The sequence below is a fragment of the Pan troglodytes genome, chromosome 16 (assembly GCF_028858775.2).
Source record: "Pan troglodytes isolate AG18354 chromosome 16, NHGRI_mPanTro3-v2.0_pri, whole genome shotgun sequence".
NCBI lineage: Eukaryota > Metazoa > Chordata > Mammalia > Primates > Hominidae > Pan > Pan troglodytes.
In genome coordinates, this window is record NC_072414.2 from 63353523 (window position 1) to 63378354 (window position 24832).

The 24832-nt window shown below is 43.6% G+C and overlaps 1 protein-coding gene across 1 annotated transcript in view; it reads left to right on the top strand.

Moving 5' to 3' along the window:
* Positions 1-24832, top strand: part of THSD4 (thrombospondin type 1 domain containing 4) — a 667872-nt gene that overhangs the window by 238270 nt on the left and 404770 nt on the right. The window lies entirely within an intron of this gene.

A 24832-nucleotide genomic window follows, 5' to 3' on the forward strand; every position in this document is an offset into this window, starting at 1 on the left:
TCTTTATAGGATAAGTTCTTACATCTGAGGTCCCTGACCCAGAAGGAGTCATTGATGAGCTTCCAGGGATCCAGGACACCCTTTATATTGTATACAAAATGTTTTCTCTGTGAACACATTTCCATGTGCAGCTTTTCTAGAGAAGGCCCATGCTTTTATACAATTCTAAACAGAGTCTGTTAGCCCAAAGAAAGAGGAGCCAGGATTTGTAGAATGCACGGTCCCGACTATTTCAATGTCGGGATGATAAAATCCCAGCTTCTTTGCATGGGAAGCATGGACTTAAGAATCAGACTTGGTGTTCAAATGCTGCCTCTGCCATTTGCTGTTCGTGTGACCTCTGAGCTTTGGTTTCCTCCTCTCTAAGTGTGAGAAGTAATATGGGAACAGATAAGGTTATTACACGTATGAGTAAAGAGAGGAGATGAGATTGCCAGGTGATTGAGGAAGGAAGACACTGAAGATAGAACCCTGAGGAACATCAGAATTCCAGGGGCTGTCTGGAAAAGGGGCCACCTGGGTGTGGTAGCTCATGCCCATAATTCCAGCTACCCAGGAGGCCAGGGTGGGAGGATTGCTTGAGCCCAAGAGTTCCAGACCAGCCTAGGCAACAGTCAGACCTCATCTCTAAAAGAGGTTTAAAAATTTAGCCAGATGTGGTGGCATTTACCTGGTAGTCCCTGCTATTGGGAAGCTGAGGCAGGAGGATCAGTTGAGTCTAGGAGGTTGAGGCTGCAGTGAGCCATGCGCCTGCCACTGTACTCCAGCCTGATCGAGACCTTGTCTTTCTATAAAGAAAAGAAAAGAAAAGGGAGCTGATGAAGGAGACTGAGGGGAGAGGCCAGGGAGCTCCGAGGAAAACCAGAAGGGAAAAGTGTCCAGAAGAGAGAGTGTTAAGCAGCAGGGATCACAGTGGCTTTAGACTGATTTACTTAGGTAAGGACTGAGAAGCCATCTTTGTTTTTTAATTGTCAACCCAGGTGGAGACTTTTCCAAATTGTGGCCAAGGAAGTATCTCATGACCTAAAAAGACTCTTCCTTTATTAATTTAACATAAATTTGTTGAATGCCCTTTATGTGCCAAACAAAGCCATTGAAGGAGCTTGGTTCATGAGGTCTCACCTTTAAACACTTTGGGCTCTAACATTATTTCTAGCCCTGCAGTTGCTAATAAGCATAGAATTATACCCAATCAGAAAATAGTTAGGCCTTCTGTGTGGCTTTGGGCATGCCACATGACCTCTTCAGGTTAAAGCGTGAAGACTAGATTATCCTAAGTTTCCCTAATCCAGAATAAATCCTACATCACTGTCCAGACAAGATGTGGGCTGAGAGTGGTGGCCAATAAATACCTTCCATATACAAAACTCTGGTTATGCTTAGAACATTTCATCTTGTATGATGTCCCTCCAGTAAACTTCACACTCCTCTTGTTCTTCCTTGAATTTCCTGTGCCTGTACTTAAGTTTAGTGAATGGACAAATCTATTGCATCTGAGGATTATCCCTCCTAACCCCAGGGAATCCTGTTGTTTTAACATGGAAGCATTACAAATGTTTCGTAAAACAAAAATAACATTTGCCGAATGCTGACCGTGAGTCAAGCCCTATGTTAGTCTTTCGTATCCATGATGTTGTTTGGGCTGAAAGTCTTCTTTCTGGAGATTTCTATGTACTGCAGATCAAATCATGTTTCAAATAAAGGTTTTCCTGGAGCAAAACCACATGCAATAAAAGACTGATATAACACGCTTATTGCATAAGGTGAGTGTTAATCCTGGCCTGCTTACACCCAGCTCATCAAGGAGCTCTTCTTATTTGAAATTGGCTTCCAAACCTGATGCCTTTCAGAGCAAGACATGCTTTCCTCCAGCTAGTTTAAAGGCTATGTGTCGTGTGTGTGTGCATGCATGTGCATGTGTGTGCGTGCAGACACTTGTTCCAAAGAGAGGCTCCAAAAGAATGTCTCTCAGTTTGTTGCATTTCCCTATCTACCCAGGAAGTTGTTTCTTGTTTTCATGACAAGTGTGGACCTGTAGCCCTGAGTATTACTGGATTGTGTGTTGTTCAGTGGTGCCTAGAGGAAGGATAATGAGGAAAAGAGGACTGTCCCGGGTGCTGGTCAGTTAGGAGAGGAAAGAGGCTGCAGGCTCAGCCCCTGCTCAGCGGAGAACATGTTCTTGAGCAGTCAGGCTGGGTCTGTGGAGAGCTCAATTAATGGATGCAAGGGGCCCAAAGAGGGTGCTGCTGGCTTGACTGCGTTTGAATCAGCAGGACCCAGGGTCAGGGATGAAGTTTTTTCTTCACAGGTAAAAAAATTGAGTCTTAGAGTAACTCTTTTCCAAGTGTTCTAATTTAGGTTTTTCTTATTTTATTTCATTTTTGAGATGGAGTCTCACTTTGTTGCCCAGGCTGGAGGGCAGTGGCACAATCTTGGCTCATTGCAACCTCTGCCGCCCAGGTTTCAGCGATTCTCCTGCCTCAACCTCCTGAGTAGCTGGGACTACAGGCGTGCGTCACCACACCTGGCTAATTTTTGTATTTTTAGTAGAGACAGGGTTTCACCATGTTGCCCAAACTGGTCTCGAACTCCTGACCCCAAGGGATCTGCCTACCTCAGTATCCCAAAGTGCTGAGCTTACAGGAGTGAGCCACTGTGCCTGGCCCTAATTTACTTTCTTCTAATTAGTCTAGTGAGTTTCTTCTCCAGAAGATTCTAATTAGTTTATTCTCCCACTGAGCTGATGGCTACTCTCTGCACACGGTTGCTTCTGGGGCCCGAAGCCCTTCCAGGAGCACCTAGCCTGAGGTGGCCATGCAGTCACTCCCTGTCTAGTCCCCCTGTGCTCTCACACTTATGACACACTTACTACAGTCCAACATGGCAGGAGGGCATTTTCTCTTGTTTATTGCCTGTCTTCAGCCTCAGTGGAATGGAAGCTCTTTGAGGACTGGGACCTACTGACTTCTTTCTCTGCTGTATCCCCAGAGTCTAGAAAAGATACTTGGTACATAGTAGGTGCTAAATCAAAATTTGTTGAATGAGTGAACAGAAGAATGGAGAGAAGGAAGGAAAGGGAGAAAAGGAGGGGAGGAAAGAGAAAGAGAGAGTGAAGGAAGGCAGGGAGGGAGGAGGCTTTAGCAGGGGTACTAACTCTTTTATTAAGCAAGCTGGGGCTGAGGAGACCAAAATCCTCAGGGCTCATGCAGGGTGCTGCCCTCTCTCATGGTGGTCCATCTATTTCCTGAAGCCCTGCCTTAGGTCAGATGGGGGTCTTTCATAGCTGGGACCTGGATCTGCTCTCTTCTCCCTCCCCCGACTTTCTTCACACTCACAGCCCCTTCTCTACAGGGAGTTTTATTCCTAGAGCACCAGTAGCACTGTATGGCAGGAAGACACCAAACGACAGCGCACAGGGTGATCACTGCGTCCAGCCCAAGGGGCAGCAGAGAGAGACCATGGCTGCGCACATCAAACGTGTGAGAGATGACATTGGCCTTGTGAATTTGGGGTAAGAAGAGCATATCAGTGTCAGTGCTCCCAGCATTAGTAGGTGCACAGGGCATGGCAGCTGCTCTACTTGTGCCCTGTGGCTTGTGGGCCAAGAAAACTACTTCCAGGCATGCCCTAGGTGATGGAGAGAGTACAGAGGAATGTCCTTCTGCCTCCTGCCTTCTTGCCTTGCATCCTAGCTGGCCCCACGGCTTGTGATAGTCTTTAGATTTGGTGGCCACTGCATGGACAAGGAGCCTACTATAGGACATCTGCACTGCAGGGACTCTAAACTCAGTTATGAGAGGGTGTCATTCCCTGCTCTAGACCCCATCGCTGAGGTGTTGCTGAGAGGGCTGGGCTGGGAGGCCTGCGTTTCCTTGGCCACCACTCCTGTCCCTGGTGGGAGCTGACAGGCTCACTCTGCAGTGTGTATTTCAGCAAGTCCACCCAGTGGGACTCCCTGCAGACTGGCTTCTCTAAGAGGGTGTGGGCTGCAGCAGCCAAGAGCCATGGGTGCGGCTGCCAGGTTTCGAGAAAGTATTTGAGGCACTGGGGAGTCTATGCAGAGCCCCACGCCCTTGCTCCCTTTCCCCTCCTGGCTCTCCCGCCTGCAGTTTTAATAGGGGCAGGGCCTGGATTAAGTGTCTTGGGCAGAATCCAGCAACCGGAGTCCTTTCTGGCAGAGGAAGGGGAGTGCACATCAGGATCACATTCCAGATACAGGGACAGAGATTTGGGAAGGATAAAGGAAAGAGAGTGAGAAAATTAAATGTGGCGAGAAATGGATTTTCCCCTTCTGTCTGAAAATAATTGAGTTATATTATTTTGCAAAATAATCTGTTTTGAGGTTTTTCTTGTTTCCCTTCACACTACCAACTGCCTTACTTATTCAAAGAGGGGGAAAAAGCATTCATGCTGGCCTTGTGCTGCAGCGATTCCTACCAAATACCTCAAACTTGGGTGAGGTTCTAAGAGGTGGCTTTGCTGTCTGTGAAGATTGTGGGACTCAGCTATAGACATGAGAACTGGAGGCTCAGCCTCCTTGGGAAGGGGTGGCCAGATCCCATTTTCAGGTCTTAGCTGGCTTCTCCCTCTTTTCCAGACAAGTGCCTGTAGCACGGTCTTCCTGACCTTCCCCTTCTCTGGGCTTTGAAGGGCTTAGTCACATTTGGCTGGAGAGCCTCAAAGGTGTCTCTCTCACCCCAGGGTACGGCATCAGCCTCCCTCCCCTCCTTCCAAGCTGTTCCTTAACATTCTGCCCTGGCCTCTTTTTTTGATGGTTTAATTGAGAGTTCCTATGTCAGGGTTTCCCATATGGCAAAACCTCTGTATAATCAGTCCAGGGACTATTTAGTGACTGTTAGTAACTGTATTTTAATTGTAGAGTGTCATAAGATAGGACTTGGGGCAGCCATCCGACAGAAATCCCATTAGATAGGGTCTCCATTTAGAATCATTTGATAGGACTGACCTGTCCTCATAGCGTGACAGACAGGAACAAGCATGGGGCTTTCAAGAGCTTCAGCTCTGGGGCCAGATTTCATAAATTCATATTCTGGCTAAGCCACTTATCAACAGCATGGCCTTGGACAAGACTTCACTTCACTGTGCATGGGTTTCCCCATCTGTAAAATGGAGGCAAAAATAGGATTTACCTCTGGTTGCTGTGAGAATTAAATGAAGTAATACATGTAAAGTGCCTAGAATAGTGCCTGCTCAATTAGTATCACTTAACATCATGAGCACCGCTGTCATCATCATCTTTCTTTACCATCTGGGTGGCCCAGTGCAAGTGACTTAGCTTCTCTGAACCTTGGCTTCCTTCTGTGTAAAATGGGGATGATACTAATGGGGGTTGCCAAGAAGATTAAGAGAGGAATGTGAAGACACTCAGCTTAGGGCCTGACACCCAGTGGAAATGGCAAAAATGAGTTCCTCTGTCCCTCCCCAGCACACCCTGCCTAAGCATAGCCCACCCTGTCAGCTATTTAGGTAGAGGATTCATTTTACCATAGCAAAGCTGGCTGTGTAATGGCAAGGATAGTCCTTGTTACTAATTTTAATTTGGTACAAGTTAACGTAATCCTCAGTCTAAAGAGTCAACACCTTTTCCCACCCTCCTGTCCTCCCCTTTGCATCTTCTCTTCTGCTATGAATTACTCAGTCACAAGAACCTTGTACACACCCAGGACAGTGTGAGGAGGCGTAGGGGCACAGAAGATGTGTAAGGCACTCTTTTTGTGGTCAGGCTTAACGTGCTTAAAACTCTTTTCTGACCCCCATTGCATCATTCGCATCACTGTCCTCTTATTAATCTTGAGTTATCTTTGATTCTCCCTCTATTGATATAGTACCTTCTATTTAGTAAAAACATTACTTACGTTATCTCATTGGTTTTCACAGTAACCCTGGCAGGTAGAAGCTGTATTCTTACCATTTTACAGATGAGCAAACTGAGGCTTAGTGAAGTTAAGAGCCTTCCCAAAGGTCACTCAGTAATAAGCCAAGCTGGGATTGAAATCTGGGTATGTGGCCAGGTGTGGTGGCTCACGCCCGTAATCCCAGCACTTTGGGAGGGCGAGGTGGGTAGATTGCTTGAGTTCAAGAGTTTGAGAACAGCCTGGGCAACATGAGAAAACCCCAATCTCTACCAAAAATATGAAAAATTAGCCAGGTGTGATGGTGTGCACCTGTAGTCTCAGCTACTCAGAAGGCTGAGGTGAAAGGATCGCTTGGGCCTGGGAGGGAGAGGTTGCAGTGAGCCAAGATCTTGCCACTGCACTCCAGCCTGAGATCATGCCAGTTCACTCAAGCCTGGGTGACAGAGCAAGACCCTGTCTCAAAAACAAGCAAACAAAAAAACAGAGAAAGAAAAAGAGAAAGATGTGAGGATTCATCTTCTGTCCTTCCCACTTTGTTATCTTGTGTCTGCTGCTTCCTCTGTGTTTTAGCTGTCTATTGCTGTATAACAGACCACCCCAAAATTGAGTAGCTTAAAGAACAGTTTATTATCTCTCGTGGTTCTGGAGGTTGACTGCACTCAGCTGGGAGATTCTTGCTTGGTCTTTTCTGCAGCTGTACTCAGATGGTGGCTAAGGCTGGATTCATCCGAAGGCTTCTTGGCTCACTTATCTGGCACGTGGGGAAGAGCTGGGGGCTGATGGAGAATCTCTCCCTTCCTATGTGAGGAAGCCCGTGTTGTGTTGGCTTCCTCACAACATGGTGGTCTTAGAGTAGTCAAACTTCCTACATGGCAGCCAACTTTCCCCAGAACAAGCATTCTAAAAGATCCAGTTGGAAGCTGCAGGGTTTCTTATGACCTAGCTTTAGAATCTCAGATCTTTACTTCCAGCACATTTTACTGGTCAAGAAAGTTACTAAGGCCAATCCAGATTCAACACGATGGGTTACTAGGCTCTCTCTCTTCATATGAGAAGCAGCATATGCATACAGTGAGGGAAGAAATTGATGATGGCCATCTTTATATGATAAAGACCCATAAATATTTTTGCTTAAAAAAAATCCCTCTTAGCCATTCTAGTCTACTACTGCCACCTTAGCAGGGTCCAATTCTGTTGCGCATCATTTTGGGTTCACTACGGTACTCGGACTCTCTCCCCGGCATCTAATCCAATTGTGTATTTTGCTAGCATATGACTCCTCCTCAGATGCTTTTTTCATCCACAGTTCATGTATTCATAGATCCAGGAAGGGCTTTAGAAATTATCTAATCTCACCTTTTCACTTTACAAGGGAGCATATTCAAAATTGTGTGGTAAATTTTTAATAGAGTTTCAGGTCAGTCAGCACTGAAGCTGCCTTCCTTGAGCCAGAAGCATAAACAGAAAGAAGACCCTAAAGAGCCTATGGTTTAACAGGGGAGATGGATATCTTAGAGATAATTTTAATGGAAGTTTGCATATGATCCCATTGAAGCATAGAAGAGAGGTATACCATACAATTTGGGTTTCAGGGAAGATTTCCTGGAGAATGTGACACTTGAGCTGAATCACCAAGTGTACAGAGAAGAGTTATCTAGGCAAAGAAAAGTGGATAGAGTGTCCTGAAAGAAAAAGGAGAAGAGGTGAGCAGGCAAGGGTGGCACATGCTGTCTGGTGTTTGTAGAGCATGGAGGGCCCTGGGTATCCTACTGAGGGATCTGGACTTGATTCTGTAGGTAATGGGGAGCCACTGAAGGAGAGGACCATACATGTCTTTTAACATTTATTGGGAAAGAGCTTAAAAGTGACTGTTAGCTGACCTACTTCTCTGTGCCCAGATTCTGTGGTGACCATGTCACTTTGGATGGATTTTAAAGTGCTACCTCCCAAAAAAGGACAGTCACCCAAAAGGAAAGAGAACAAAAATGCTTCACATACAGTTCTTAAAGGTGCAAATACACACAACTGAACTGTATGAAAAGATGCTCAGCCTTATTCATTATGAGGAAAGTGTAACCTAAAGCTATTGTCACCCCTCAGAGTGGCAAAGATAAAAAATGCTAATATCACCTGTGATCGTTGAAGATATGGGCTTCCTCATACATTTCCAATGGAAGTGTAATTTGGGGAACTTCTCTGTGGAAAGCAATTTGGTAATAACTGTCAAAATTATAAATGTACTTTTTTTTGACCTAGCAATTCTACCTTTTACCTACAGCTATTTCACTATTTGTAGGCAGAAATAAATGCTCATGATCATCCATTGTAGTCTTGTTTGTCATCACAAAAGATTGGAAACAGTATCAATGCTATGGGAGAAAAAACGGGTCAAACAAATTATATTTCATCCATACAAAGGAGGGCTATGAAATCTTGAAAACAGAAAATGAGACTTTCTGTATGTGCTGATCTGGACGAGTCACCAAAATAAAGTGTTGAGTGAACACCAAAAATGTGTAAAAAGAGGCAGACAAATAAATATACATACATATTTAGTCAAATATGCATAAAATATATCTGGAAGGAAACATAAGAAATTTATATTATTCAAAATAATGAGTGGAACTGGGCGTGGTGGCTAATGCCTATAATCCCAGCACTTTGGGAGGCCAAGGCAGGTAGATCACTTGAGGTCAGGAGTTTGAGACCAGCCTGGCCAAGATGGTGAAACCCCGTCTCTATTAAAAACACAAAATAATTAGCTGGGCTTGGTGGTGCATGCCTGTAATCCCAGCTACTTGGGAGGCTGAGGCAGAAGAATCGCTTGAACCTGGGAGGTGGAGGTTGCAGTGAGCCAAGATGGTGCCACTGCACTCCAGCCTGGGTGACACAGCGAGACTAAGTCTCAAAAAAAAAAAATTATAATGAGTGGCTGGGGTACAGAAGTAGGAGAATCTCACTCTTTACTCCTTTGTACCTTTTGAATTTTGAACCATATGAATCTTAGTTTTCAGAAATAAAAATGAGACAAAACAAAGGCGAGATTGTAAAACAAATCATTACCACTACAAGCTTCTTTAAATCTGGGGTAGAATAAATATTCCATGGATTGCCTTTAATTTTATAGTCAGTTGAGAGAGAAAAGCCTAGCCTCATTTTCCTAGATTAAAGACTGTGAAAATAAAATTGGAAGCAAATATGACAAAATGTTAAAGTGAGTTAAGGTAAGCACATACATCGATCATACTGCTTTTTAGTATTCTTGAACTATTTTGCAATAAAAAAGAAAAATTGCAATAAATAAATAAATTTCCATGCATGGTCCCGGCGCTATGCTCTGGAGTTACTGCCGACAGCGAGTTCCGGTTTCGTCCGCACGCACCCGGCGCTATGCTCTGGAGTTACTGCCGACAGTGAGTTCCGGTTTCGTCCGCACCCACCCGGCGCTATGCTCTGGAGTTACTGCCGACAGTGAGTTCCGGTTTCGTCCGCACGCAGCACTCCCACCTTAATTTCATCCTCCCCCTCCCTCCACACATATGGAGATCCACTTTATTTCATTGTGTTTCATATTCTTCTCTATGTATACTCACTGCTTCCCTTCACCAAATTATAAATGCTGTAAAGCAGGGGTGTCTAATCTTGGCTTCCCTGGGCCACATTGGAAGAATTGTGACTTAGTAAAATTCACTAACACGAATGATAGCTGATGAGCTAAAAAAAAAAAAAAAATCACAAAAGAAATCTCGTAATGTTTTAAGAAAGCTCTTGAATTTGTGTTGGGCCACATTCAAAGCCATCCTGGACTGCATGTGGCCTGCGGGCGGCAGGTGGACAAGCTTGCTGTAAAGGGTACAGAGTGTGTCTAATTCAGAAGTCGGCCAACTTCTTCTGTAAAGGGCCAGCTAGTGAATATTTTAGACTGTAGGCCAGTCTGTGTCACAACTACCCAACTCTGCTGTGGTCACACAAAAGCAGCCATAGATAGTACATAAATGAATGGATATGGCTGCATTGCAATAAAAATTTAAAAAAACAAAGTAGTAAACCAGATTGGGCCCAAGGGCCATAGTTTGCCAACCTTGGTCTAATTGGCTGTTATATTCCCTTTTTGCTTTCTCACCTTCTCACCTTTCCCTAGAAGCCTGCTCACTGCTCCTGGTGTGTGTGTGTGTACACGTGTGTGTGTTTGTGATCCCTGGGCAGGGGAGACCTGAAAAGGGAAGGAATGAGCATACTGTGTTTCTAGAATAGAGTAACCCAGGCTGATAGTGTCTCAGGCAGCAGTGGAAAATGTTAAAGAATATTAAGAACAAAAAGCAAAATCATGACTCCTTTTCAAAGACAAAATGAACATGTGTCAAAGATTTTATTTAACTCATTAATTAATGAGGGAACCAGTATGATGTTACAGCTGGTTCAAAGGAGAGAACGGACACATATAGAGGTCATCAGGTATGCGGAAAGGAATTTGCTAAGGATAATTGGCCTCCTGGGGACCAGGCAAGGTTTCCATTTGCATCTCTGCTGACAAAATTCATTTGCATTACTATCAGTTTTCTACAGTTTATAGAGTTGTAAAGTAACTCAGTTAAAGTAATGAAAGGCGCAGACCTATAAAATGAGATGGTGCAGAAAGGGTTCCTTGAACAATGCCTCATTATTCCCCACAAAAGATATTCAGAAATCTTTTCTTTACTCTTTTCCAAGTTGCTCCTAATTTTATCTGATAGAAATAGTATTAATTAAAGTTGTGTTACTCAAGGCGATAGAAGATGGTTGAACTCTAGACAGGAGGTTTTCTGATAGAGCCTGTGGGAATACAAGGTGAAAAGAGACGCCTTCACCAGAAGTAACCTAGATGAGGGCTGAGGTTTGGCCAGTGGAAGTGGGGTGGGGTGGACAATTTCAGAGGCTGTTACAGAAAAGGCAGCATGATGGCGTGGAATCACATGGGATGGGAGTCAGCAACCCTGGGAGCCCCAGCCTGCTACCCATCATTCTTGCAACACTGGGCAAGTCTGGACAAGTTTGCTCATCTGCAGTTGGGCGGTAAGATGAACTGCCTCAGAGGCCATTGTATCAAATGAGAAGGCACATATTTCATTACTTAGCACTTTGCCTGGTAATAGCTGTTTCTAATACAGATTAATTTCCCACCTTATCTGGGGTACTTGCTAGACATTAGCTATGTGCCCTTGATCAAGTTACTTCAGCTGTCTTCACCTGTTCAAATGCGGAAAATGATATCTCCTTCACAGAGTAACTAAAGAAAAAACTAGCAGGTCGTGGTTCTAGCAAATACTAATTTCCCCTTAGGGGTTCAAGAGGGCTTCATAGACAAGGTGACCTGTGTGTCAATTCCTAATGGATGAGTAGCTGTTTTGTACATCAACGTTTCCAGATCTCATATTTCGAATCATTAGTATGCACATAGTTTAGTTTTATTTTATTTTGTCACCTACTCTTCAAACACTTGTGTTTTCTTTTTAGCCTTTGCATAGCGCTGAGCTTTAAAGCATGTCTTGGTAAGGGGCACACGTTGTGGTCAAAGTAAATGGGAAACAGTATGAAATTGCTGGAAGCTGATTCTGGGGGTGGGTTACAAATGGAACTTGTATGCATGTGAATTAATGGTTTTTTAAAGCTCTGTTAAATTGCAGTTGTTTGAGACAGCCCTAATCACAAATATTTTGACCCATTGCTTCCACCTAAACAATAAAATATCCTAAGAATTCTATTGTTTTGGCACCTAAACTGCATCTCCCTGAGTTTTTCTTTTCCAGAGATGATACAAAAATCATTTATCAGACCCTTGGAAATGATACTCACTTGTAGTTCACGAAAATATATCCACTGCCCCCCCCATTGTGTGTGTGTGTGTGTGTGTGTGTGTGTGTGTGTGTGTGTGTGTGTGTATGAGAGAGAGAAAGAAAAGAAGAGAGAGGGCAAGCCAATGACCCATGTGATTGGGTGTGTAGTGACTAAAGGACTTTGCATGAGGATTTCCAGGTGAAGCAAAGAAAGCTGTAGGTACTAACTTTCTCAGCTTGCCTTGTGGTTGTCAGTCTCTACCCTTCCTGTCACTGTTGCTGATGTAACAGTAACAAAGCCACCAAAATGGTAACCCAGGCATGACTCCAGAGTAGGAGCCTAACCCCAGGGCACCCCTCCACTCCATCCTTCTACTCTGTCTTTCTGCCTGCTTGAGATGCTCTCATGTATTTCCTTGTCTCCCCAAAATAGCCATAAACAGCACAATCTGCTGACACTTTGTAAAAATACAGTGGGGCGGTGTGGGAGACAAGGAAGAGGTTTTATGAAATGAAAGGAGGTCTGTTCTGTTCTCTTGCTTCCTTGGGAGGCCTTATGGTATGATAGCATGCTGAAGTGGGTTCTGTTTGGATTGGAGATGAAGCTTAAGTCCAACCCGCCAACTGAACAGGAAACTCATGGGATGTAGCTACAAGCAACTTTCCTCCCTCATTGTCCCCTTAAAAGTAATTTAGTAGGAGAAGTTATTTCACTGTTCTTGGTTGAAAACTCAGGTAGTCTCATGACTTTTTTGATCACTCTCAAGTCATCAAGACTCCTAGGACCACTGGAAGTTGCCAACACAGTCACAGTCGCAATTCAGTTACTAAAAGTATCCATCTAGCCTGTGTAATGATCAAAACTTGCTTTAAAGTTAAATTACCACTCCCCTTTCTAAACTAGAACTTCTCTCAGGTGAGAAGAGGTGGAGGTTCCTTCTTGCTGTCCTTTCACACATCCTCCCTCCAACTTGTGTCCCAGGTTTTTTTGTTTTGTTTCGTTTTTGTTTTTGTTTAGATGGAGTCTCACTCTGTTGCCCAGGCTGGAGTGCAGTGGCGTGATCTCGGCTCACTGCAAGCTCTGCCTCCCAGGTTCATGCCATTCTCCTGCCTCAGCCTCCCCAGCAGCTGGGACTACAGGCACCCGCCTCCATGCCCGGCTAATTTTTTTGTATTTTTGGTACAGATGGGGTTTCACCATGTTAGCCAGGATGGTCTCGATCTCCTGTCCTCATGATCCGCCCGTCTTGGCCTCCCAAAGTGCTGGGAAACGGCTCCCGGCTGTCCAAGATTTTTTACTCTGCTGGGTATAGGGAGGGAAGAAGAGCTGCTGCTGCTTGATGAGTACCATTGTGATATCTCCACTGGATTGGCCTGGAAGGTCTTTAGAGGTGACTCCTTCTCTCATGGGCTCTTTTGAGAGTTCTTCTGAGGCTCCTCCTGGGAACATTGAACTATATTTCCCATGGCAACACATGTTGCATTTTCCTCTGGCTGTTTTTCCCAATGGCCCGCACTATATAGGCCCTCTCAGTTGGGGTCAGTCACTTTCTCATGGAATCCTCTTAGGTGGGATTTCAAATCAATGCAGTCTGGCTCTCTCCCCAGTCTGCCTTCTCTTCAGCCTATGAAAAACACTCCCACATTATTTGCTCTGATCATCTCCAAGAGAACAGTACTCAACAGGCACCTGTCCTTTGCTCATACCACTGGACACCCAATCTTTTAGATTTCCAGGTGGGAATTAGACCCATTACCCTGTGTCCCAACAATTGTAGGGAGACCAAATCGAACCCTCTAATGGTCTCAGTGAAGCGCCCTTCTCATACTGTGAAGGAGAGGACCCTGACCCTTCTCCTTGGCAGAGGGAAATGCCAGCACAGGTCTCTCCAAAGAGCTCCTCTTTCAAGCTCCATTTTCTCAAAACATATTCCATCTTCTGTGTAAACAAGGGATTCAAGAGTCGTTAGTGAGTTTTGGCTCATGAACTTTGAAATGTTTGTATAGCAGTCCTTCAAAATGTAGCTTCCACTATTTTTAGAACACAGGAACAACCCATTGTGTTATAACACCCAGTTACACAAGGTTGACCTTGATGCTGTCATCGCATTTGTTGAACAATTACTTCATGCTAGGCTCTCTTGTTTTTTTTTATTTAAAAAAATATTTTATTGTTAAATTACAGAGTCTAAACTGATTGCCACTATGCCATTCTTTTTTTTATTATTATACTTGAAGTTCTAGGGTACATGTGCACAACGTGCAGGTTTGTTACATATGTATACATGTGCCATGGTGGTGTGCTGCACACATTAACTTGTCATTTACGTTAGGTATATCTCATAATACTATCCCTCCCCCCTCCCCCCACCCATGACAGGCCCCGGTGTGTGATGTTCCCCTTCCTGTGTCCAGGTGTTCTCATTGTTCAATTCCCACCTATGAGTGAGAACATGGCAGTGTTTGGTTTTCTGTCCTTGTGATAGTTTGCTGAGAATGATGGTTTCCAGCTTCATCCATGTCCCTACAAAGGACATGAACTTATCCTTTTTTGTGGCTGCATAGGATTCCATGGTGTGTATGTGCCACATTTTCTTAATCTAGTCTATCATTGATGGACATTTGGGTTGGTTCCAAGTCTTTGCTATTGTGAACAGTGCCGCAATAAACATATGTGGGCATGTGTCTTTATAGCAGCATGATTGATAATGCTTTGGCTATATACACAGTAATGGGATGGCTGGGTCAAATGGTATTTCTAGTTTTAGATCCTTGAGGAATCACCACACTGTCTTCAACAATGGTTGAATTAGTTTACAGTCCCACCAACAGTGTAAAAGTGTTTCTATTTCTCCACATTCTATCCAGCACCTGTTGTTTCCTGACTTTTTAATGATCACCATTCTAACTGGTGTGAGATGGTATCTCATCGTGGTTTTGATTTGCATTTCTCTGATGGCCAGTGATGATGAGCATTTTTTTCATGTGTCTTTTGGCTGCGTAAATGTCTTCTTTTGAGAAGTGTCTGTTCATATCCTTCGCCCACTTTTTGATGGGGTTGTTTGTTTTTTTTCTTGTAAATTTGTTTGAGTTCTTTGTGGATTCTGGATATTAGCCCTTTGTCAGATGAGTAGATTGCAAAAATTTTCTCCCATTCTGTAGGTTGCCTGTTTACTCTTATGGTAGTTTCTTTTGCTGTGCAGAAGCTCTTTAGTTTAATTAGATCCCATTTGTCAGTTTTGGCTTTTGTTGACATTGCTTTTGGTGTTTTAGACATGAAGTCTTTGCCCATGCCTATGTCCTGAATGTAATTGCCTAGGTTTTCTTCTAGGGTTTTTATGGTTTTAGGTCTAACATTTAAGTCTTTAATCCATCTTGAATTAATTTTTGTATAAGGTGTAAGGAAGGGATCCAGTTTCAGCTTTCCACATATGGCTAGCCAGTTTTCCCAGCACCATTTATTAAATAGGGAATCCTTTCCCCATTGCTTGTTTTTCTCAGATTTGTCAAAGATCAGATGGTTGTAGATGTGTGGTATTATTTCTGAGGTCTCTTTTCTGTTCCATTGGTCTATATCTCTGTTTTGGTACCAGTACCATGCTGTTTTGGTTACTGTAGCCTTGTAGTATAGTTTGAAGTCAGGTAGCGTGATGCCTCCAGGTTTGTTCTTTTGGCTTAGGATTGTCTTGGCTATGTGGGCTCTTTTTTGGTTCCATATGAACTTTAAAGTAGTTTTTTCCAATTCTGTGAAGAAAGTCATTGGTAGCTTGATGGGGATGGCACTGAGTCTATAAATTACCTTGGACAATATGGCCATTTTCACAATATTGATTCTTCCTATCCATGAGCATGGAATGTTCTTCCATTTGTTTGTGTCCTCTTTTATTTTGTTGAGCAGTGGTTTGTAGTTCTCCTTGAAGAGGTCCTTCACATCCCTTGTAAGTTGGATTCCTAGGTATTTTATTCTCTTTGAAGCAATTGTGAATGGGAGTTCACTCATGATTTGGCTCTCTGTTTGTCTGTTATTGGTGTATAAGAATGCTTGTGATTTTTGTACATTGATTTTGTATCCTGAGACTTTGCTGAAGTTGCTTATCAGCTTAAGGAGATTTGGGGCTGAGACAATGGGGTTTTCTAAATATACAATCATGTCATCTGCAAAGAGGAACAATTTGACTTCCTCTTTTCCTAATTGAATACCCTTTATTTCTTTCTCCTGCCTGATTGCCCTGGCCAGAACTTCCAACACTATGTTGAATAGGAGTGGTGAGAGAGGGCATCCCTGTCTTGTGCCAGTTTTCAAAGGGAATGCTTCCAGTTTTTGCCCATTCAGTCTGATATTGGCTGTGGGATTGTCATAGATAGCTCTTATTATTTTGAGATACGTCCCATCAATACCGAATTTATTGAGAGTGTTTAGCATGAAGGGCTGTTGAATTTTGTCAAAGGCCTTTTCTGCATCTATTGAGATAATCATGTGGTTTTTGTCATTGGTTCTGTTTATATGCTGGATTATGTTTATTGATTTGCATATGTTGAACCAGCCTTGCATCCCAGGGATGAAGCCTACTTGATCATGGTGGATAAGCTTTTTGATGTGCTGCTGGATTCGGTTTGCCAGTATTTTATTGAGGATTTTTGCATCAATGTTCATCAAGGATATTGGTCTAAAATTCTCTTTTTGTTGTGTCTCTGTCAGGCTTTGGTATCAGGATGATGCTGGCCTCATAAAATGAGTTAGGGAGGATTCCCTCTTTTTCTGTTGATTGGAATAGTTTCAGAAGGAATGGTACCAGTTCCTCCTTGTACCTCTGGTAGAATTCGGCTGTGAATCCATCTGGTCCTGGAGTTTTTTTTGGTTAGTAGGCTATTAATTATTGCCTCAATTTCAGAGCTTGTTATTGGTCTATTTAGGGATTCACCTTCTTCCTGGTTTAGTCTTGTGAGGGTGTATGTGTCCAGGAATTTATCCATTTCTTCTAGATTTTCTAGTTTTTTTGTGTAGAGGTGTTTATAGTATTCTCTGGTGGTAGTTTGTATTTCTGTGGGATCGGCGGTGATATCCCCCTTTATCATTTTTCATTGCGTCTATTTGATTCTTCTCTCTTTTCTTCTTTATTAGTATTGCTAGTGGTCTGTCAATTTTGTTGATCTTTTCAAAAAACCAGCTCCTGGATTCATTGATTTTTGAAGGGTTTTTTATGTCTCTATCTCCTTCAGTTCTGCTCTGACCTTAGTTATTTCTTGCCTTCTGCTAGCTTTTGAATGTGTTTGCTCTTGCTTCTCTAGTTCTTTTAATTGTGATGTTAGGGTGTCAATTTTAGATCTTTCCTCCTTTCTCTTGTGGGCATTTAGTGCTATAAATTTCCCTCTACATACTGCTTTAAATATGTCCCAGAGATTTTGGTACGTTGTGTCTTTGTTCTCATTGGTTTCAAAGAATATCTTTATTTCTGTCTTCATTTCATTATGTACCCAGTAGTCGTTCAGGAGCAGGTTGTTCAGTTTCCATGTAGTTGAGTGGTTTTGAGTGAGTTTCTTAATCCTGAGTTCTAGTTTGATTGCACTGTGGTCTGAGAGACAGTTTGTTATAATTTCTATTCTTTTACATTTGCTGAGGAGTGCTTTACTTCAACTATGTGGTCAATTTTAGAATAAGTGCAATGTGGTGCTGAGAAGAATGTATATTCTGTTAATTTGGGGTGGAGAGTTCTGTAGATGTCTATTAGGTCCACTTGGTGCAGAGCTGAGTTCAATTCCTGGATATCCTTGTTAACTTTCTGTCTCATGGATCTGTCTAATGTTGACAGTGGGGTGTTAACGTCTCCCATTATTATTGTGTGGGAGTCTAAGTCTCTTTGTAAGTCTCTAAGGACTTGCTTTATGAATCTCAGTGCTCCTGTATTGGGTGCATATATATTTAGGGTAGTTAGCTCTTCTTGTTGAATTGATCCCTTTACCATTATGTAATGGCCTTCTTTGTCTCTTTTGATCTTTGTGGTTTAAAGTCTGTTTTATCAGAGACTAGGATTGCAACCCCTGCCTTTTTTTGTTTTCCATTTGCTTGGTAGATCTTCCTCCATCCCTTTATTTTGAGCCTATGTGTGTCTCTGCACTTGAGATGGGTCTCCTGAATACAGCACACTGATGGGTCTTGACTCTTTATCCACTTTGCCAGTTTGTGTCTCTTAATTGTAGCATTTAGCCCATTTACATTTAAGGTTAATATTGTTATGTATGAATTTGATCCTGTCATTATGATGTTAGCTGGTTATTTTGCTCGTTAGTTGATGCAGTTTCTTCCTAGCATCGATGGTCTTTACATTTTGGCATGTTTATGCAGTGGCTGGTACTGGTTGTTCCTTTCCATGTTTAGTGCTTCCTTCAGGAGCTCTTGTAGGGCAGGCCTGGTGGTGACAAAATCTCTCAGCATTTGCTTGTCTGTAAAGTATTTTATTTCTCCTTCACTTATGAAGCTTAGTTTGTCTGGATATGAAATTCTAGGTTGAAAATTCTTTTCTTTAAGAATGATGAATATGGACCCCCACTGTCTTCTGGCTTGTAGAGTTTCTCCTGAGAGATCCACTGTTAGTCTGATGGGCTTCCCTTTGTGGGTAACCCGACCTTTCTCTCTGGGTGCCCTTAACATTTTTTCCTTCATTTCAACTTTGGTGAATCTGACAATTATGTGTCTTGGAGTTGCTCTTCTCAAGGAGTATCTTTGTGGCATTCTCTGTATTTCCTGAATTTGAATGTTGGCCTGCCTTGCTAGGTTGGGGAAGTTCTCCTGGATAATATCCTGCAGAGTGTTTTCCAACTTGGTTCCATTCTCCCCATCACTTTCAGGTACACCAATCAGATGTAGATTTGGTCTTTTCACATAGTTCCATATTTCTTGGGGGCTTTGTTCATTTCTTTTTACTCTTTTTTCTCTAAACTTCTCTTCTCGCTTCATTTCATTCATTTGATCTTCAGTCACTGATAACCTTTCTTCCAGTTGATCGAATTGGTTACTGAAGCTTGTGCATTCGTCATGTAGTTCCCGTGCCATGGTTTTCAGCTCCATCAGGTCATTTAAGGACTTCTCTGCACTGGTTATTCTAGTTAGCCATTTGTCTAATCTTTTTTCAAGGTTTTTAGCTTCTTTGTAATGGGTTCGAACTTCCTTCTTTAGTTCAGAGAAGTTTGATCGTCTGAAGCCTTCTTCTCTCAACTTGTCAAAGCCATTCTCCATCCAGCTTTGTTCCGTTGCTGGCGAGGAGCTGCTTTCCTTTGGAGGGGGAGAGGCACTCTGATTTTTAGAATTTTCAGCTTTTCTGCTCTGTTTTTTCCCCATCTTTGTGGTTTCATCTACTTTTGGTCTTTGATGATGGTGACGTACAGATGGGGTTTTGGTGTGGATGTCCTTTCTGTTTGTTAGTTTTTCTTCTAACAGTCAGGACCCTCAGCTGCAGGTCTGTTGGAGTTTGCTGGATGTCCACTACAGACCCTGTTTGCCTGGGTATCAGCAGTGGAGGCTGCAGAACAGAGAATATAGCTGAACAGCAAATGTTGCTGCCTGATTGTTCCTCTGGAAGCTTCGTCTCAGAGGGGTACCTGGCTGTGTAAGGTGTCAGTCTGCCCCTACTGGTGGGTGCCTCCCAGTTAGGCTACTCGGGGGTCAGGGACCCACTTGAGGGGGCAGTCTGTCCGTTCTCACATCTCAAACTCTGTACTAGGAGAACCACTCCTCTCTTGAAAGCTGTCAGACAGGGACATTTAAGTCTGCAGAGGTTTCTGCAGCCTTTTGTTCAGCTATGCCCTGCCCCCAGAGGTGGAGTCTGCAGAGGCAGGCAGGCCTCCTTGAGCTGTGGTGGGCTCCACCCAGTTCGAGCTTCCTGGCCGCTTTGTTTACCTACTCAAGCCACAGCAATGGCGGGCGCCCCTCCCGCAGGCTAGGCCCTCTTTCTTGTTATCTCTTTTCAATCTTGCAACAACCTCCTTTCAGAGAGAAGAAAATTGAGAGATTCTAAGACTGGTCTAAAAATATTCAGATAGCATTAGGGTTGGGGTTGGAAACAGTTTATCTAAATAGTTCATAATTTCAGTCTTAACTGCCTCTTTAATCAAAAAGTTATTTAGAAGAATGCCTATAACTGCAAGTGGATGGATTAAAAATAATTCTTATTAATTTCTAGTTTTATTGCTTTTTGGGTCAGAAATATAGCCCTGAATAAGTCTGAACTTTTAAAATGTAGTGAATTTTGTATTATGGCCTAATACACAGGCAGTTTTAGTGGCTGTTTCATGAGTCTTTGAAAAGACTTTTATTTCCTTTCTTTATTGGATGCAGAGTTCTCTGGCTTTCTCCTAACTTGAACTTACATGACTCCTATTTTAGGGTCTAATACACAGGATATCCTGGTGGCTGAAACAAAGACATTTTGGAGGTGCTTATGACTCAAATAGCAAATCATCATTGAAACACATTGACATACCTCAAACCCAACTATATTTTTGGGATCTTTTCTGGATCCATAAGATCTGGTGGTGAAGCTTTCCTTCAGCTTCTAAAAGACAGCTTCGAATGGTGGTCAGGAAACTCGAGTTCTTGGCCCTACTCTGCCACTGACTTGCTCCTGTCCAAATTGCCTCTCCATGAGCTACAAGGGTCCAGGCAGATGTTGTCAAAGTCCATTCTGCTTCCAAAATCTGTGACTCTGTGTGGTGGGACTCTGGCTTTTCATCCTGAAGGTCACAGGCAGTTCATGAAAGACAGTGTTCCCATTGAGAGTGAGTGAGTGTTTCTTGGAGAAAGCATTAGATACACACAAATGCTGCATGCTGGTCCCTGAGAATTAAAAATCATTACTTCAAAAATTCTGAAACTGCTTGTCTGCAATCAGTTGTAAAGTCACTAGGACAACCCTTCCCTCAGGATGTTATGTGAACACTGGGCTGAATTCAAGTACAAAATAAGTCAAGAGTGTAGACCTGGAATGATATGCAAAATGCTGGCTTGTATTTTCTTGTGTGGAACAGCTGAGCATGGGCTGGGTGATGTTTGTCCTCTTCCCAAGTGATGCAAACACATGTTTCTAGTGCTCCGTACTACAGTCCTTCTGCCCTGATGTCCTTGACTTTGGAGTGGTAGAAACTCTCAAATGGGGGATGCAGAGGGAAGTGTACCTTTCTTTGCAAAGCACTCAGTTCGTTTTCTTCGTTTCAAATGTACCATGAAGTCGATATCTTCATTATTTCACTCATTTCCCATCTGTCGAGCACTCAGTATACATCAGAGTGTGCTATCTTCTGGGGAGACAGAGCTGGATAAGAGAGAGATCAGCAAGTGAGTATCTGTTACTTCTTATCCCATCTAAAGTGGCACATGAGCTAACCACATGCTATATATGAATAATTGGATGCAATAAGAAGGGGATGTGGTAAGAAAATATTCATCTAAATATCCAAATCAGAAAGTGGTGGTTCTAGGGGAAGGAGTGAAGTTCTACCAGTTCTGCTGTTAGAAAGGCTGCCTCTACCTCATCAGAGCTCTGGGTCTCCCTGCAGCTTCTTCAGAGGCTGCATTGAGGAATGAATCTTGAGGGTGAGCAATGGCCCCGACCTTCAGACTTTGAATTCTAGGAAAGAAGTTGCTTGCAGGAATGACCTCAGCCTAATCACTTGAAATTAAGGCAGCAAAGGAAAACGCCCAATCTCTGTTTATAAATGTGCAAAACAATTTGCTACACAAGGCTATTACTCAAGCAAGAGACTATTCACAGATGGCGGCTTGGGCTGGGAGTAGACACAAAGGCTAGGACAGCAGACCATTAATCACCATGCACAGACATGCTGCTTGGTAAAAGTGAGCCTCCCAGACTAAGAAAGGGTGTACTGTAGGGGCTTCATGTGGAATCACCTGTCCTGGGGGTATTTAGAGAAATCCTCACAGCCACAGAAATCCCCAGAAGCCCACAGAAGGGATTTCAGACAAATCCACATCTCCTCACACTCCCTTTTCCCCATTTCCCCCACTTCCTAAATGTAGAACAATTCCAGGATGTTGCAAATGTATGCATTCACTTAATGAATAAAAACTGCATGTCTGCTACGGACCGAGCACCACAAGGATTGTGTACACTATAAAGATGATCTTTTCATCCAAGTATGTTACAGTTTACATGGAGAGATGAGGCAGAGTATGTGCATGTGGACACATATGTGTGCAAAAGGGAAATAGCCCAAGACAGTGATGTTTTCTCCCTCTTTCTGACAACTTCTCTCCATCTTCATCTCAACCTCATTGGTGCTTTCCTCTGAGCAGCTTTTTCTGACCTTCCAAGACCGAGTTGGATGCTCTGGTTCTGTGTTCTCATCGCTGCCTATGCTTCTCCCCTCCCATCACTTTCACACTGAATTGTAATTGCCTGTTCAGTTGTTTGGGTCACTCTTCCCCAGCCCCCTACTGTGTCTTTTTTGGGAGCAGGGACTTTGCCTGTCTGTGTTACTCCTGGCACAATACATGTTTGTTGACAGATTCCACAAGCAGTATTGATGATGTCCTCTGTGAGTGGAGTTGGAAGGGGTCATTTGAAGCCCAGGAGAAAGGGGTTCCAACCAGCCTTGAAAGATAAGTTAAGAACAAGAGGAGAGAGGATGTGGTTTTATCTAGTGCAGTGGTTCTCAAAGTGCGGTCCCTGGACCAAAAGCATCAGCATCACCTGGGAACTTGTTAGGAATGCAAATTCGGGCCTCACTCCCAAATTTGCTTTCACATTCCATTGCATTCCACACCTACTAAATCAGAGGCTCTGGAGGAGGACCCTGGCAATCTGGGTTTTAATAAACCCTCCAGGTGATTATGGTGAACTTCAAAGTTTGAGAACAACTGACCTAGCACTTTTCTACTATGACTCTGTATTATTTATCACTGAGACCAATGTACTGTCACATACCGACTAGGCCCTACCTGCGACTTTGTGATTATGCATAACAAATAGTGTTTGTCTCCTGCTACTTGCAGTTGATTAATGGCGAGAGTTCTTATGCAAGAGATTCTGAGACTATGACTGTGCCCAAGGTGAAAGAGTGCCAGAATTGATTAGTAATGTCTGTCATGGGTGCGGGAGGAGGAGTACTCACATCCTTTGCTCACACCTCTTGCATGTGCTGTCTCTGACTGGAGCCAATCCTGAATGTATGTAGGACAAGATGAAGGCAGTGCTCAGGTCTGAGGGCCTGGCTGCAGGCTCTCTTCTGATCTTCATGCTCTGAATTTTTAGGACCCAGCCTCCTTCCTTATGCCCTAGTTTAGATGTCCTGTTTCTTGACACTGTTCTTACCATGATTGAGTCTCCCACACCAGTCCCATACTCACCTCCTTCATACCACCACTCTTCTGGGTCTTGATTGATAGTTTGCCCTGTCACTGTTGGGCCAGACCACCAACCCTTGTTCTGACTTGCAACCTTTTTCTGGCCATTCTGTGGTTGGGTCAGATCATTTGGATCTCCCCTGGGACACACATAATTCTGATCTGCCCTGAGAAAAACAGATCTTTTCCCCTTGCTCCCATTTGCAAACTCTTTGCCCAAACCAGGCCAACTTATGTTCACAGACTCCTGGTCTCTGCTGTCTCCTCAACCTGTGCTAGTTATCCAAGAAAGGGATCCCAGGTGATGGGACCAGTATAAGCAAAGGCATGAGGTCAGAATATGAAAAATATGATTAGGTCTGTAAGTAGATCAGTCTGGCTGGGTTAAGAACTCATGCCGAGACATATTGGATTGAAACATCAGCAAACAATTGGTAAGATCAGATTTTGATCTTAATCCCCCAGCTCCAGAGCTTAGACTTCATGCCCTAGGAGGGAGCTACCAAAGGCTCTGGGTTGGGGAAGGTGGTGACACCTTAAGGAGATGCTGTACGAGTACTCACCTAGCAGGTGTGTGCAGGGTGATGTGCAGGGAGGGACCAAAAGGAGGTGGCCACAGTTATCTGGGCCTGATGTGGCACTGATTGTGGGAAGAGGAAAGAAATGGACGTAAGAAAGGAATTCTGGAGACACTCCCAGGAGGGAATCAATGCGGCAGGATGGCTGATTTCATGAAGCGGGTAAAGGACAGAGAAGAGTCAAGGTGACTGGAATAACAACAAACCTGACACAAAGAGGGATGCCCAGTGGGGAAGAACAGATGTGAGAGGAAGTTGAGGACTTGAAATTAACAATAAATGGGTTTGAGGTGAAAGCAGGGAATCCTGGTGGGAATGCAGAGCAGGTGAATGGAAATCCAGGACCACAGGCAGTATGTGGGCTAGGATCAACAGGAATGTGGGTGTTCCCCATCCTAGGAGACAGCAGGAAAGGGGAGAGGGGAGGAAGGAGCTGGGGACTCTGAGGCATGACCCTTGGGGAATGTCTGCATCGGGGTGGAGGAAAAAGTAGAATCAGGGAAGGAACAACCCCAGGGGAAGGGAACCAGGGGGCTGTAGTGACAGGGATGCAAAGGGACAAGAGGACATTGAGGAGAAGGTGGTCGTCTGCAGTGTTAGTGCTACAGGGAGGATAAGGAGAAAGAGGGCGGGCGTGATGAGGCCTGCCTGTGGGTTTAGAGACAACACCCGGGGTGCAGTGGGCCATTCTGTCTCAGGGCAGCTATTTGGGACCTAAGCTAACCATGTATCTCCAGGGAAACTCTTTTGCTGACCAGGTTGCAGGTCATCCTGGGCCTGAGAACTTTGTGATATACAGAAGTCATTCTTTAAAGTCCTGTTCTTTCCTGCTTGTGATCACACTCTTGCCTTCTTCTCTATTCCCGGACATATCCACAACACACACACACACACACCTATTTCCTTCAGTGACTCTTCTGAAAGCCAACCTGAAAATAGCAGAACATAAATTGTCCTGCCATTTTCCACCTACTTATAGGCTTAGTTGTTCAAGGCTAGCTACTGAGATGTCGGGAAGAAATTATCTGCCTTGTACAGTTGTTCAGGTTGTGCACTGCACAGGGTACTGCATCTAAGGGGATAGCATTTACATTGTAGATATCTTTATTTTGATTTTTTTCATATTTTATTATAACTATTGATTCTAAAGATTAGTGATGTGTATATTTATTAGAACAACTTTCTGGCAGGTAACAGTAAAGTGGCTTT